We start from the raw sequence: 15,555 nt of genomic DNA on the forward strand, positions 1-15,555 counted from the left end.
CAACACTACATGCCACCGACGTGCTGCACGACCAGAGACCAGGAAACAGCAGTGGCCACCAAGGCCGGCAGGCACGCGCAGCAGCTAAGCCCAATGGAGGGGGGAGATACGGACCGGGCGGCGGCTTGCGAGAGCAAGGATGACGTGGTGTCGCGGCGACGCCCTCTCCCCACACGCAAAACCTGGTGCACTATAGCGACAGCAGGTGTACCCTTTCACCCACTCTGTTTCATAGAGGCGCGCTCGTGACGTGGTCGCAGCCAATGGGATTTGAGGTGCTGTTTCGCTGAGACGACAGACGCCGGCTTTGTTGCTCAATGGGCCACTTGACGCTTTCGCATAAATAATCACTACAGAATAATGACGACGTGGTTATGTTGAGCTCGCGTTCACGCTTCATCTGCACGGACCGCCCTACCTGTGTACTTTTGGTACTGGGGCCAATTCTGTACCATGCAATACACTCAGCCATGGAGCACCCGCAACGATCACACGATAGGCAAAAAACGCTGTGCTTTAAACATGCACCCATAGAGTGCCCCAATATTGCAACCAGCTGATCCGCGCATAATGAAGCGTCCGCATGGCCGCGTTTGCCACGTGGCCGTGCTATGCGAGTGTGTGGCTGATATATTAATTGAGTAATCGAAAGACTGGTTCCGAATGCATTTACTAACCAATTTGAGTCCGCGGCACTTTTATGTGCTGCTTTGAATAACTGCGTGTGGTACCGTGGTTCCCGCAGTTGCCCAATGCATGTGGCGCGTACTTTAGCAGCAGCGCTCGGCGTGTTTTGACTAAAGCAATTGCTTTTAAATTCTGCTCGCCACTCATGGCAGCTGTAGCTGCTTAAAGTTATACAGTACTTTGGTTATAAAGTACAGTAAGTCTAGTTAATAAATTTTATTGAGATGTGAGGTTTTATTTTGTTAAATCGAGAATTTCGTCAAATTGAAACCACTTGATTAGATCACGCAACATGCCGTAAAATTGATGCAAGAGCCAAAAATGTCGTTTTTGCCTACGTTCACACTTATTGTAGCAGTTGAGCATGTACTCTGCCTTAACGGAAGAAACGATTAAACATTCTTAAAAGCTATATGTCAGTGATACTAAAATCACCAGAACTCAATTAGACCTACTATACCCACATTTTTCTTTTTAATTATGGCAAATCAGACAAGATACTATTTGATTCTAGGTTTTCAGTGCTCATGAATGTGACAGTGAAAGTATTGAATGTCATGTAGTGTAATGCAACGAAAACAAGGACACAAGAAAAAGCAAAACACAGACATAATTAGGCGCTTGTGTCTGTGTTTCATTTCTTCTTGTGTTCGTGTTTTTGCTGCGCTACACTACATGCCGTTCCATGATGATCAACGAACAAGCCCACATTGCCACCCCCGTGTAGAGAACAGGAAATTTCGTTATACAAATCTTGATATAACAAAGTAGGTAAAATCGGCAATTCGCTTCGTTATATAGAAATTTCCTTGTATTGAAATTCGATCTGTTATGCAAATGAGTACAGTCGCCGATCGATTTTTGCTGCACGGAAAGGGGCCATGCAATTTTCCGAATTATTGGGCAATAAAGAAAAGCAAGTTTGAATGAGAAAACATGTTATTTTGACGAATTTAGGAGTCAGCGATGAATGATACGGTTTCATGCCACGTTGATATCTCACGACCGGCTTTAGTAATAAAGCCGGTCGTGCGATATCTTCACATCAGCGGTACGAACTAAGTGACGCCATGCTTTCGCGTGCACTCCGCCCTAAAGCGTCGCCCGGTCGCACTGCGACGACGCTATCATGAAAAGCGCCGGCAGCTGGGAGCGAATGCTTCGTCTGCTTCTCGTTCCAACGGGTCATCAAAACTCGAGATTGCGCAACCTTCAATACTAAACGTGCCGGAAAACAGCTTACATGATGCCACCCCGTCTTGGCATGCCCGCTCTTTCCACACGCAGCAGATTACCTCTAGAGCAGGGTGCGCGGCTGCGTATGCGCTCAGCCGCGCTTACAGCCACTCGCAGTCATGGCCGAGACGCGCGCCAACTTACCCCCCCCCCCCCACTCCGCCCCTTCGCGCGCGCTTGATCGCGTTACCGCGAGCTCGCTTTCCTTCCCCACTTTGCCATTGCTCGCGTGGGGAAGCCGCACTTATGAAGCCACCATCTTTCTTGTCTCACCCTCGCACACTTTCACTCGCACCTAAAGCACAAGTGCGCGGGGCGCGATAGGATCTGATCGCACTTGGACTTAATTTATACGGAACATGATGCGGCTCCAAGCTGTTGTTCTTGTCGCGCTGCACGCAGTTTGAGAGGTGCGTTTGCAAGCAGCCGCTTGTAATTCAGTCATTTGACTATCTGCGTCCGCGGAAGTTACCATTGATTGTCTCAATTGGCACTCCTCTGCGGCAGAAGCGATATTTCTTTATATTGAAATTGCGCACAAACACACTTCTTTATATTGATGCTCTAAATGCATGGTGTTCTATGAAGAAGAGGTTATGAAAAGTTAAATACTTCGTTATATCTAGAATTTCGTTATATTGAGGTTTAACTGTATAGAGATTTGAATTTATATACCTTGTTGTGCAGCTCCTTGGGTCATGGTTTCTATGACTATGACTCATATGACTATGACTCGTGTGACTCTGTATCTGTTGCGCAGAAAATCTCTCTCGTCCCGTTTCCCTACCGTTCTCATTTTGGAGGAGGCCCCCTCTTGATGCTATCCTTGTTCCACTCTTGGCCCACATCATTTCATAATCGAGGCATGTAAGGCCACAGTTCCTTATGCTATGCAGCTCTGACATCATGCGTACCATACATAATTGTACATGAGCCTAAGCCCATGCATAACCATTCTTCTGATCAAATGTTAATATTTAGACTGACGTCCTTTCCTCTTGAATGACAGTTATCTCTGCTGTATTGTTGCTGCTCTCTCATGTATGTATACCAATAAATTATCTTAGTCAATTTCTTCTTGAACATTGAGTCCAATCATTGCCAACTTAAGTGTGTGTTGAATGTTAATTTTTTAAGACCTGTCTTCACAATCTGCCTCCACCTCATCCATTTTAGCATCCTCAATTCAGTCACTTCTCCATCCTGACTTCTAGGTGACTTTATTAAAATTGTTTAGGTTCCATACAGTATTGCTGGTCATGTATTGTCTTATAAGTTTATTAGACAGTGAAAATCTTCAACTTGACTGGAACCTGTGTAACATAAATATTATAATGCATCTTTTCAGTTTTTCCAAGCTATGTCAATTCTGCTGATTCTGTGGGCAGTCCAAATTTTCCATGTTGGTGTTTTCAGTTATCATTGAACCGAGGTCTTCTCTATGGCTTACCCTCAAGGCTTCCCTTTCATCTACTCTGAGAAATTGGCATGCGGCTACCAGATGTGGGCAGCTTGCCTCACAACACATGCACATGCTCAGCTACTTTCGCCAACCTTTGTGCTAGATGTCAATCAGCATGAGTGAAGCAGTGAGAATGGGGAATTATGAAATTAAGGCAGAGGTTCGAGCATTAAGGGAAGTCATACTTATGAGGTGAGTACATGTGAAGAAAAGCATTCAGAAATGTTGGGAGTTTGCAGTTTCCTGTTTATTGGTCTATTAAACTCTCCCTAGCTATTTCAGTTATTTCATCATGTGTTGCAATATTTAGTTGCAATATGTTTTTCTTAAGTGCTGCCACACTTACTACTAGAAGTTTGAGAACCTATATTTCTTATTCACTGGGTTCATTTATACCTACAAGCAGCAGTCTTTTCACTTTACATCAGTTATTGAATGCAATGCCCAGATATGTTCTCAGTCTACTTCAGTGGGAGTCACTAACACAGTGAATGATCATGAAGCATGTGTGTTCTTAGAAAGTGCCTTCATGTGATGCAGCTGTAAGTTAAGGTAGGGGATGCTTTGGAAAGCATGTTATGTGGCTTACATGAGAATTATTTTATGCCAGAAAGCACACAAATATTCGTGTTTATTTCTGGTGTTCTTCTTACTTAATTACCTTCTTGATTCAGCGCATATATATGAAGCAAGAGATCCTGGCTTGTTCTTTCTTTACATTAGCAAATTACATTAATCATATAATAGCACACTTTACATAATTGAGCACACTAAAAGTCACTTGGCGAGCAAAACATGTACTTGTCTTTTTGAATATCCCAGCTTATGTTTTAGTGTGTGCAGTTTGGACGTGATTCTTCAGAAGCACTACATCTGCTTCAAGTATATGAGGTATAATTACTCTTGCTTAAAAATAATCCTAATCTTCCTTGATAGCTGTCCTTTTTTTTACTAGACAATATAAGCATGGTGCTGAATTCCAAGATAAATATGCCTGCTGTAACTGTATGCATCAGTGTTTGACTATTCGTTACCTACTATTCCTATTAGAAAAATGTATTTGCCAACCTCCAATTATTTGCATTGAAGTAGTGAAGAGTTTGACGGCAGCCTGTCTGGTTTTGTCAAAAGAGGCACGGTAAGTAGTTTAAAATTAGATGCCAACCATAAAAATGAAAAATAAGAACTGGTTCAACTGGAGCTTTGTTCACAATCTTTGTGAACAAGGCTTTCAAGTGGGAGCCGAAACATCTATCTTGTATGCCCGATCTTCATTTGCTTATTATTATTATTTGAATTAATCTAGCCCTAAAGAGGTGGCAATTTATTTCGAATACTACTCTTTGCATTTTGTTTCCATTGCTGAGTTCTTTTTTTTAAAGTAACTTCATGCACCACACAAGTACAACTCAAACATTTTCATTCTTTCAAGGACGTCACAACTAGTGGAAGGTATTCTGCACTAACATAATTATTTTGAGATTTCCAGTAAATATGTATTCCTCATAAAAAGTATCTAAATAATTTTGGCCTAAGCGGTTATACATTAACCATGTAGGCTTCATCAACTTCTGATATCACTTGGTCTTGGCAAACTTGTGAGCTGACAAGTTTGAGCATGCAGTCACTTGCCTCCATATTTGTTTCGATGAAGGCTTGCCCTTTGGTGCTACTCTGGATCCACCCCCGTTTCCTGTGATAACCACTACGGGCTTCAAGGCACACACCCTCAGGAAAACTTTTCATGCACCAAACCTGGTTCTTTCACATTTTTACTAAGACAGACATTGAAAGCAAGGATGGCATAGCAGGCATGTTGGTCACAGAAGTACTTTATTAAATAGCTTTGTAAGTATTCATCTAGTGGACATGTCCATATCCTCTTCTGCTGAAGTGCAAATTAGCTGGGGGAGCATGTCTCCTTCTCATGCATATGCTAGCCCAGCCAATCAGAACTTCAGGAGCGGATGAAATGGACATTTCCACTAGATGGACACAGAATACATCCCCTGTTCTCTGTCCTATCTTTGCACCCTTCTCCATGTATTTTACTCAGTAAACTAATGGTTCAGCATGTTGGTCACCTTAATCAATCTTCCAGTAGCTCAGCACTTAGAAGGTATACAATACAAATAAGGCACTGTAAACCCAAGCAGTTAGGCTGGCGATTGCTGCTGTTATGCACCATACAGGCTGAAGCAATGGCTTCACCGTAGCTTTCTAAGTGAACTTTACTGAACTTTGAATTTAGAGAAAGCAGAATATAAAAACAGACTAGCATTTTTCTTATGTGCTTCACCACTCTGCTTTTTTGTGTTACTAAAATAAGTATATTGAACCTAAATGAAGTAAAAAGACAAGGAAATTGTGTCACTAATTTCATTTCACTGTCTTTTTAAAAGTATAGCAAGATTTTTTAATTGCATTACGAGTTGTTACTTATGTTTCGATCTTAATGTTCATTTCTCATGCTCCATATAGGGCTACAACTGTTCCCTCATCCACAGCTATCAATGCCTTATGGCAACTTTGGAAGCTCTCTGAACTGAGTAAATGCTATGCATTGCATAATTTCTTAATACATTTTCATGGCTGCCTTTAACCTCTATAGTTCCTCATTAAAGCCAGCATCTCTCTTGTGGCCACCTTTAAAGACCTTGTAGTAATGTATGCCTAAAAAGAAAGATGGGTGCTTTGTAGTGCTAGTATGCTCTAAGTAAATCATTTTATGCAAAAATTGCTGACATAATTGTCTGACAAATACTGCATCATGTTTGCTATTTTTCCTTCTGTTTCAATTTCACTGCATCTATACATTTTACCAGTGCATGAGTAGGGTTCAAGGCTGTTCTTTAAAATGCTCCTGAGCACTTATCATGATCAGTTCCCCATATAAGTGGTTTTGCTGAAGAGAATACAGGAATATGAGCAAAATTGACATGGAACCAACATATAATAACGTCTGCATGACTGCCTATCAAAAGTTATATTTTCTTAGAAAAAAAAAAAACTGGAACGTGCATCGCGTAATGTAAAACTTATTGCATACACCGCCTTCATTAGGATGATACTAGAATATTCAGCGTTGTTTGGAGTCCCGATCAAGTGACGCTTAAGAGGAAGTCGGAAAGGATACAGAGTCTGGCGGCGCGTTTTATTTGTTCGACATGCCGAAGGAAGGAATCGGTCACGCTTATGTTACAGTGTTGCAACTTCGATCTTCTTGAGGTATGTAGGAAAAAATATAGGCTGAAGGTGCTCTATCAAATAATGCAGGATCAACTTAAGGTTGATAAGCTCAAATATCTACATGCTCCAGGCAAAAGATACCCGCGAACTAACCACGACTACGTCATAAAGCCGGACCATACCAACAGTGATACACATCGATACTCATTTTTCCTGGATGCGATAGAAATGTGGAACCAATTGCCAAACGCTATTGTTAGCCTAAAGGATGTCACCGACTTTGAAAATGCTGCTGAGGCATATTGATGGGAGTTTTCGATTTAGTTTTGAAGTGCCAAGTGATATGTGCGACTTGATATTCATTGTACGTATTTTGATAAATGTCAGAAGTGTGCTGAACAGCATTCAAGTGAACATCTTATTAACTGTGAATTGACAAGTGTTAAGCAACTTTACGTGCATTGCCATTGTCCATATTTGATTTATGTAATTGTATTGTCCTCTCTGTTATGACCCTCTATGAGGGTTGACAGTATTAATAAATAAATAAATAGACAACGAGGAATGTGGGTAAAAACACTTTATTTTCAGCACACGTTTTTTTCATGAACTGCTGTTATACTGCTAAAATCTGCACATTTAATAAAAGTACACTGCTCTGCTTCATTACTCCATGGTAAGTGCAAGTATCCTGTACCAGGAAGTCAAACCAAGACGTGGGATGTTCAGTCTGTGAAAATAAAAACGAGTTAACGTGCAAAAACTAAAGCACACTCAAGAAAATAAACACAGCACAGGAACATATCCAATGAATCAGAATTACCTTTGAGAGCAAACATAGTTTCTATGGCACAGTGAAGAAACCTTATTCCTCCGGCTTTTTTTGTGCGCGAGAAAATATGAAAGTGCATGCGTTCTCCCCATATTGTGTATCTGTCACCTTTTCACACACAACAAAGATGTCTCAATGTGCCCAACTGTCTTTGCATATCCATTTCTCTGCTCTCATACCATGATACCTACAGTTAAAGGCTGTAGCAATGCTTAGCTTGAATGAACCAACACAAGCTACATGCACTGTGCTGTTGAACATGGCATTGTAAGTTAGATTCATGCACAGCACATTCATGTGCCATAAACATTTGATTGTGATTGTAGGCGAGATAAATAAAAAGAAGGTATGTAAATAAGAATATTCCCTAATAAGCTGTGCAGAAGTGCTCTCCCGTTTGGACAGAACCCGAGCACAGCTGCAGTGAACAAGAAGCCAACTTATACAGCATTTAAAATCTAGGTTCTAAATGTGCTACAGGTTTTTCTGAATTCATGGTCGAAAATGTAGGTGTTAAAGGTGACAAACATTTAAACAGGTCTCTATTCGGACTGGTAATGCTATGTGTCACCTAGTTTGATAAAATATGCCATATCACTGGTCTCCCAAGCAAGCTACGGCTGCTCTCCAGTTGCAAGTGCAAATCACTCAATTATGTCTAGGGCACGTTTGAGCAAAAGGCAGCCAAGATTACTGTGCCACTGAGATCTATTTCCTGACATCTGATTTCTTCTCAGAAAGCTACCTCTAAAAAAAAAACCTTCACAACAACATAACCCAAACCTTTCTTGAGTAAAGCCATCACACTGGTCCTTCAACACTATTTACACAGTGGCTGTAATGTTATGTACGTCAGCACCTAACAAAGTACAGGAAAATTTAATAATGGCAGCGTGACAGGTACACAAGAAAGTAAAGGGATAAAACATCACACAGGCTGCCATCAGTGTTCATATCTCCATTTCAATGTGGATGTTTTTAGCAGTGAATACATGTTCTCATTAAACTGAGTCATATTATTACAAAGGCGAAGGGCAAGGGTCTTTACATTCTAAACTGACAAATGTGCTTTATTACGATTCACCGCAATACAGGAGGTGTTTTGCAGTGAACCATCACATAAGGTTTTGGCTAACTACAGCGGGCGTGTCCTGCAGCGGGGCCTCTTGTGTATTGCGGTAAAGCGTATTATTGTGACAAGAGCTAACCTGGCATGTATGGCTTTAGCCAACAAAAGTTCTCAAGACATCATGCATCCTGCCACGAAAATCTGCTTTGATGAGAGTAGAACATTAGGTTAGTCGCTGACAGAAACCATACATTCCAGATTCACGTAAATCTTTCCCAATATCGGCATGCTTCACCGCAACACACAAATATGTTGCGGTGATAACGGTGGTCGAACAGGCTGGTGCAAATGTTTCGACAGGGGAGCGTGTCTTCATCAGGGCAACTGCTTTCCTTGGCCGTTTTCATATACGTGAGTCCCCCCAACTCCCAACAGGGGAGATTTACCTGGACCTTTGCCAAGAGACGTACCGACAAGCGTTTGGTAGTGGCTGGTAGAGATGCAGGAGTCTAAAGAGCGTTGCGAAATTCGGTTCCGTAAGGTTAGCTTCACCGCAATACAAATATGTTAAGCGGTTAGACATACAAAATATGTTGCGGTGAATCATAGCAAGGGTACCTGGCCTTTGATGCAAAGCAGCTTCCCAAGAGGCACGGTAATCCCGTGGCTAGTTATGCAGTTCCCCGCATGCGAGTGAGTTCCCTGCGTTCGGCGGTTTCCCAGTGACATACAAAATTACATTGATTGACTGTGTTGTAAATGGGCGACGGCACTATATGCTGATGCAAAAGCGTCGTTTCGCTTTCGAAAACTGCGCTCGACTAAAGAGAACACCTTGACTCGCGTATGACCAAAGCAGTTGAACAGGAAACTACGAAATTACGTAGCTATTATGGAAGAAATCAACAGCTCAGAAAAAAAAATGGCCGTGTAAACATTAACTGGCTTACGAAGTCGACAAACCAACGGGTCAAAGCATCACAGCCACGTCCGAAATAGCGCTGAAGGCCGGCCAGTACACTTAGGCGCCTCGGCGCGCGTAATGTAACAGGAGACGGCAGGTGCACGCGTACATCATTAAGGAACACATATTATTTATGTCGGTGAAAGCGGTCACTCTTCAGTTCTGACATGCTTCACCGCGTAACACTAGTCTACTGCGGCGAAGCTGACTTCAGGACGCCGATTTCTTCAACTCATCTAGCGAGGCAGGTCGGTTTATCACGCTTGGCAACGTTTGACATTTTCTGCCTTAATTTCGTTTGTTCTTTTTAATTTTCTTATCACAGTGACCCTGTATCACGCAGTAGCAGAGCTAGTGCCTCGTCTTAACTGCGTTAGGAAAGGCAAGCGTGTATGTAGCAAGCACGGCGGCATTGGCTCTTGTTTGGAAACTTCAAGAGACGCTCTTCCGCGCAGCGATGTCATTTGTATTATTAAAAGAATGCAGGTGATGATTAAATGAGCCGCAGCAAAGCTGTAAAAAAGCAGTGGTAATGCTGTTCTAAGATCCTCTCGCTCGAGCGAGATGGTCTTGGAAAAAAAGCGCGATGTATATAACGCGAGCTGACGGAACAGCTCGTCATGCCAGTGTTTTCTTACGTCCTCGTTCTTTCGCGCATCCTCCCCTGAACCAGACTACTGAATGGTTCTGTGCACGCACTGACGATCCTGACGGAGGCAATACCACTCACATGATATGAGATGCCACGGCCCATTCCACATGCCGGCTGCAATTTGACGCGGTCAGGAGGCAAAATATGCGCACAAGGTACCTAATGGTAACGCATCAAACTGCTCACAGCCCCAATCCTTTATTACACGCATATAGCGTGGAAAGATGAATTACTCACGCTCTAAGTGGGCACGGAATACGGACCGTTTCGCAGCGCAGTCGGCTCCGTAAGACGGCCGCCATGGAAATGAGCGGATGTGACATCATGGGTTATAGCGGACGTGACGTCATAGGTGAACGTAGACATTTCGGGCACCTTTCGTCTGCTGTGCCCCGGGCACAGCAGACACGGCCAAATTTAAAACAATGTTGAAGTGAGAAAATACGGATGAGGCAGCCGCCACTGGTACTTCGCATGAGCTTGTTCTATTGTCAGGATTTGCACAAATAAAGGAAAATATGAATTAAAATTCGTGCAGGTCCGCGCTAACAGTGATGCAGTAAGCTAAGCCCCAGTAAAATTTCAAGTGAAAAGGTCGAGGCAAGTCAAAAGAAGCCTCAACTGATGTGGGTGACAAAACTCTAGCAATGACACGTTAAGCGGGGGGGGGGGGCGGTAGGCTACGGCATCGCCTGATCGCCGGAAAACTCCGGAGAGGGCTCGGGCCCTCCGGATATCCACAGGGCGTCCATATTGAATATAAATGACCATAATTGGTATGTTCCTCAGAATGGACACTAGCAGTGCAGCAAGCCTGCTGCAATTTACATACCATTAACAAAGTAAGCTTGGCCTGGTTTCGTGATGGCTTGTGGGCAATGATGAAAAGGAACTGCATGGCTCTTGAAGATCTATCCCAGCGTTCCAATGAGGTCACCAAATATTTTTTTTGTCATGCAAAAGCTGAAGTACCAGGAAACAGGCCAGGAATACAGCCCACCGCATCTCAAAGCACGTTAAATGAAGGCTGCAGTGCAGCTAAGCATTGTGCACATGGTTCCCTACTACGCTAAGCAAATACATACAACTTGATAAAAAAGCATTAATTCAAGACATATAGACATGCAAGCTATACTTTTTTGTGCTAACGGGAACGAAGCTACAGAACTAATTTCTGCAGGCTGCTGAATCGTTTGACAATCTCATTAAATATACAGCATTTATTTCAATAAAACAGTTGCAGGAAGACCACTAGTTCAACTCTGAAATGCAATCAGCAGTTTTCAGTAAAGCCCATCAATGCAAAAAAATAAAACTAAATAATTTAATCATACAAGCTCAGCCATTAGGAGTTATTTATACCGCACCATGGTTAGTAAAAGCGGACATGAATCAAATTGTTTACAAATGCACTTTGGGCAGCAAGAAAATTTAAGAATTCGCAGTGGGGCCACTACAGAACTTATCACGAGGCTTGCTGTAGGCTTCCTTCAGTGATCGCTGGCACATCAATGCAAAATTTTCTGAATAGTTAAGATATGTTAGCCACTTTAAGCTGCCAGAGCCTTTCCCTAGGCCATATTCAGTAGTTACACACACCAACACGAGTTATGCTAAAGATGTCACAACTACATTAGGCATTAACAATTACTTCAGTGGTCACATACAGACACAAACAGCTGCTGTATGATCATCCATTTATAGAGCAAATGCGCTATGCATCCATAACAAGTTATGGTGAAAGGTCACGAGAGCAAACGTCGACACTTTCGTGTAGTGACGAGACCATTTCAGTTGAGCTAATAATTTGCAGATGCACCTCGGCCAGTAAAAAAACTTAAAAGCCCTCTGCTGGGGTGGGGGAGTACAAAGGAAGTTAGTAGGAGGGCTACTGTGGGCTGGCTGACTTCAACGGTCGCAGGCACATAAATGCAATATTTGCTGGAAAGTTCACAGGTGTCTTAGCAATGAAGGAAGCTACTCCAGCCTTTCTGCAGGCCTGCTTCAGTGGTCGCACACAGTAAAAGTACTAAATATCTTATAGACACACTGGGCATTAAAAATTACTAAAGGATCACTTAAGCAGTTGCAAACACGAACATTGCTGGAGAGTTCACAGATACAAAAGCAGTTACAAGACACTGGCTTCAACACAATACCAAACTGATTTCACAGGTACTAGCAGCTACAAGACACTTGCTCTACTTGAGTGGTCCCAAACACAAATTAACCATAAGTGTTCATGGGCTTGAAGGCCTCTAAGCAAGTAAAGAGAAGCTGAATGTGACCTTTCCGTGGTCACAGCCAAATATTGCTGAAGCCGTCACAGGTACCTTGGCGACTACACAATTAACTAAAAGCTTGCAGCATGCTCACTTCATCAGTCATAGACAGAAAAATGCATTGTATGAGTTCACCCGTACCAAAAGCTAACAGAGGATTTGTGTGGGCTTTCTTCAGCGGCCACACACAAACACAATTTCATCCTAAAAATTCATGGGTATCAGACAGCCTCGATGGAAGTTACCAGAGGCAGAGCGTGGCTGTTCTTCCATGGCAGCAGATACAAATACTTCTGAAACGATCACAGGTATCTCGGCGACTCAACATTTTACTAAGGCTCACTGCAGGCTGACTCAGCAGTCGAAGACAACTACATTGCAGTTCACGTGTACTAAGATATTCAGTGGGGCATTTCCGTGGACTTGCTTGAACAGTCACACAGACAAAAATTAACCCACAGTTCACAGGTACATCGGCCCATAAGGAAGTCGCCACACGCTGGGTGAAGCCTTTCGTCCATAGTTTCAGATGCAGAACAGAATAGATCACGGGCACGCAACCCAATTTACTAGTCATCCTGAAGGATCGGTTCCAGTGGTCGCAGACACGAAAATATGCTGTTAAAATAAGAGGTACTAAGAAAGTTAGCAGATTTACGTGTGCTTGTTTCTGTGCTGATCAATGAAGAATGATGTCGACCCAAAGTGACACCAGGCTGACGGCAAGAACACAGCATGTCTGTAAAGTATGCAATAAAAACGTGTTAGAAATTATTACGAAAACTGCTATCCACCATGTGCATGTTAACAACCTGCACGTTTAAGAGCAATCTGCAAGTTGGGACAGCAACTTTGCTTCCTTGTGGCTTAATACAAACTCGTGGAGCTAACAGTTATCAGAAAAGAAGTAATAATTTCAAATCTGTACAAAGATAAAAGGAATTCTCCTAGTCTCTACGTCACCATAGCTATGTCAAGCGAGCTGATAACAGTAAATAACGTCGCAGTTTCGTCCGAAAAGCGAAGCAGCGATTGGGAGAGCGAATTACCAGACGGCTATAATTAAGCAGCTGTACGTGTTATCGCCACTGTAAAATACAGTAAACCTTCACTTCCTTGTTAAATTAACCAACGGTGTCGTGCGCAAAGCCAAACATGAACACATCTCCCTGACGGTAAACACGCTGTGTGAACGCTGGCGTGAAGCGGGGCAGCAGCGACAAGCGATCGCTTCTTGTTGCTTCCAGCCACAATGCGTTTCCAGAGCAAAATTTACGCGACCTTCGACACTAAGCTGCGCGGGAACAGCGCCCACGAAGCCACTACCCACCGCAGCGCACGTCCGCGTCAGCGGAATTTCGTCAGGAGTGTCCCTACAATTTCTATCGCAATAATACAAAAATTAGGCGATTGTCGACTATATAACTCCAGTAAATATACAATGACAATACGGGGATGCAACAGTCTCGTAATCTTGCCCAACGCGTCGCGCACACATGTCAGCACATAGGCTGGCCCAAACGATAGCAAATGCGAGAAGAAAACTGAAGCAGCACGGTTGGTCAAGCGCCCTGCAGTGTGTGCGAGGTGCTGCCATTGAAATACAGATGTCTACAATATAGTTCCGTTATTCGGAACTTCCGCGATTGTATTGGTCTTGCAAACTCGATTAGCAAGGAAAACACAAACGGTAGACGACACTTAAGCGAAAAGGTTAATCAGTGAGGGCGGACGCGTGACGCAAATTTAGCAGTCAACGAATATCGACAAACGTTCCTCATTACTAATGCGAAACAATACGACCACGTGCGAAAGAGCTATAGTACAAGTAGCGTAAATGTGTTGATCGTTACAGGAAGCTTAGACCTAAGCTTGATCTTATTACACTCATAATAGCATGCATCCGACCACATGCAAATAGGCAGCAGCCGAAAGCCGAGACCACACGTACGCTTGCGGACGCGCGCAAGCTCGCGTCCACGCGCCTCGCGAGTAATGGCGGTTTGCACCCACAAGAACGCGCGACAGTGCGCGCTCACTGGGCTCAATCATAGTCGCCTTGGCAGGCGCCGCTTCGTACTTTGTTGCGTTGCTGCCACCCGGTCGATGGAGTGGAAAGGGGGGGGGGGGGGTAAGCGTTATTTTGCCCTGGTCGTTCTAGCGCTTAGGGCCCGAAAGCGGCGTGCGTCTAAATGTCGCACAAAAATCCCTTACGTGACCTGATTCTAGGTGCCTAGGGACAGGATTGTTTAGGGATTTTTGAGAAGGAATGATGGTGGCGCCGAGCGACGCCGTGGCGTGTTCGTTCTCTGGCCCGCGCGGACCGCGCGTTGTTCAACGTTGCTTATGTGATTGTGCTTGCGTTGCTTGTGTGTTGGTTGTAGATTCTGTGTTACTTGCCGGAAAGCTGCGAGTAGTGGTGGTGCGGCAGTGCGGCTTTCGCTCGGTGAGCTGTGGCAGTACAGAATCTGCGTTGTGTGACCCGTGCTTCCTAGGCAATTGAAATGTCGAAGTGGCCTAGCGTCTCGGCAGCGAAGTTCTGCGAAGCGCGATGTGGCGTCGCCGTGTCCGACTTTGCTTAACGGACGTCGAGGGATGTGCTGCTCGCTACAAGTAATGTAAATGCGACTGCGTCGACCGCCCACTGTTCAGCGCTGAATGTGTGTTAGGTGTGCTGTGCTTGAAACGAGTGGTGCAGCCGTGCAGCAGGGGTGGTGGAGGAGCAGAGTGGCTTAGGGGCACCATTGGCGCGTTCACAGATATGTGCTCCTGTTTTGGTCTCATTAGCGGCTGTCGCGGGATTATGGTGTGCTCCTTGCCTAGTATGAAGTTTACGACGCTAACACACAGCATGTTCACGTTCTTCCGTGCCATATGTCATTTGCATGACGACCGAGTTGAAAACTAGGCATATGTCTGTGTGCTTTGCGTTTGTGTGTTGTAAATTACTTTCTATTGTGGAAGTCCTGGCAGTCTTATTACGCGAGGAGTACGAACATAAACATATAAACATATTTCTGTGTGTGAAATTTTGAATTACCCATAATACCCTTTACGACTGATAAGTGGGCTAGACAGCCTGTGTGAATCAGCTACCTTTTGTTGCGACGCTCTTCCATGTGGTAGGCTGATGCATTGTGCGCGTTTATTTCTGTAATGTTGCAAAAACCATTTGTTTATTC

General features: G+C 43.7%; 1 long non-coding RNA gene across 1 annotated transcript; it reads right to left on the reverse strand.

Annotated features, from left to right (window-relative positions):
- Window positions 1–5,882: 5,882 nt before the first annotated feature.
- LOC140216830 (uncharacterized) lies at window positions 5,883–9,974 on the reverse strand. The gene is made up of 3 exons (XR_011893524.1): window positions 9,094–9,974; window positions 8,922–8,984; window positions 5,883–7,304 (listed from the first exon to the last, which is right to left on the reverse strand). It is a non-coding gene; the product is annotated as an uncharacterized lncRNA (long non-coding RNA).
- Between the last annotated feature and the right edge of the window lie 5,581 nt (window positions 9,975–15,555).

This window comes from Dermacentor andersoni, chromosome 3 (assembly GCF_023375885.2).
Source record: "Dermacentor andersoni chromosome 3, qqDerAnde1_hic_scaffold, whole genome shotgun sequence".
In the NCBI taxonomy this organism is placed as follows: Eukaryota; Metazoa; Arthropoda; class Arachnida; order Ixodida; family Ixodidae; genus Dermacentor; species Dermacentor andersoni.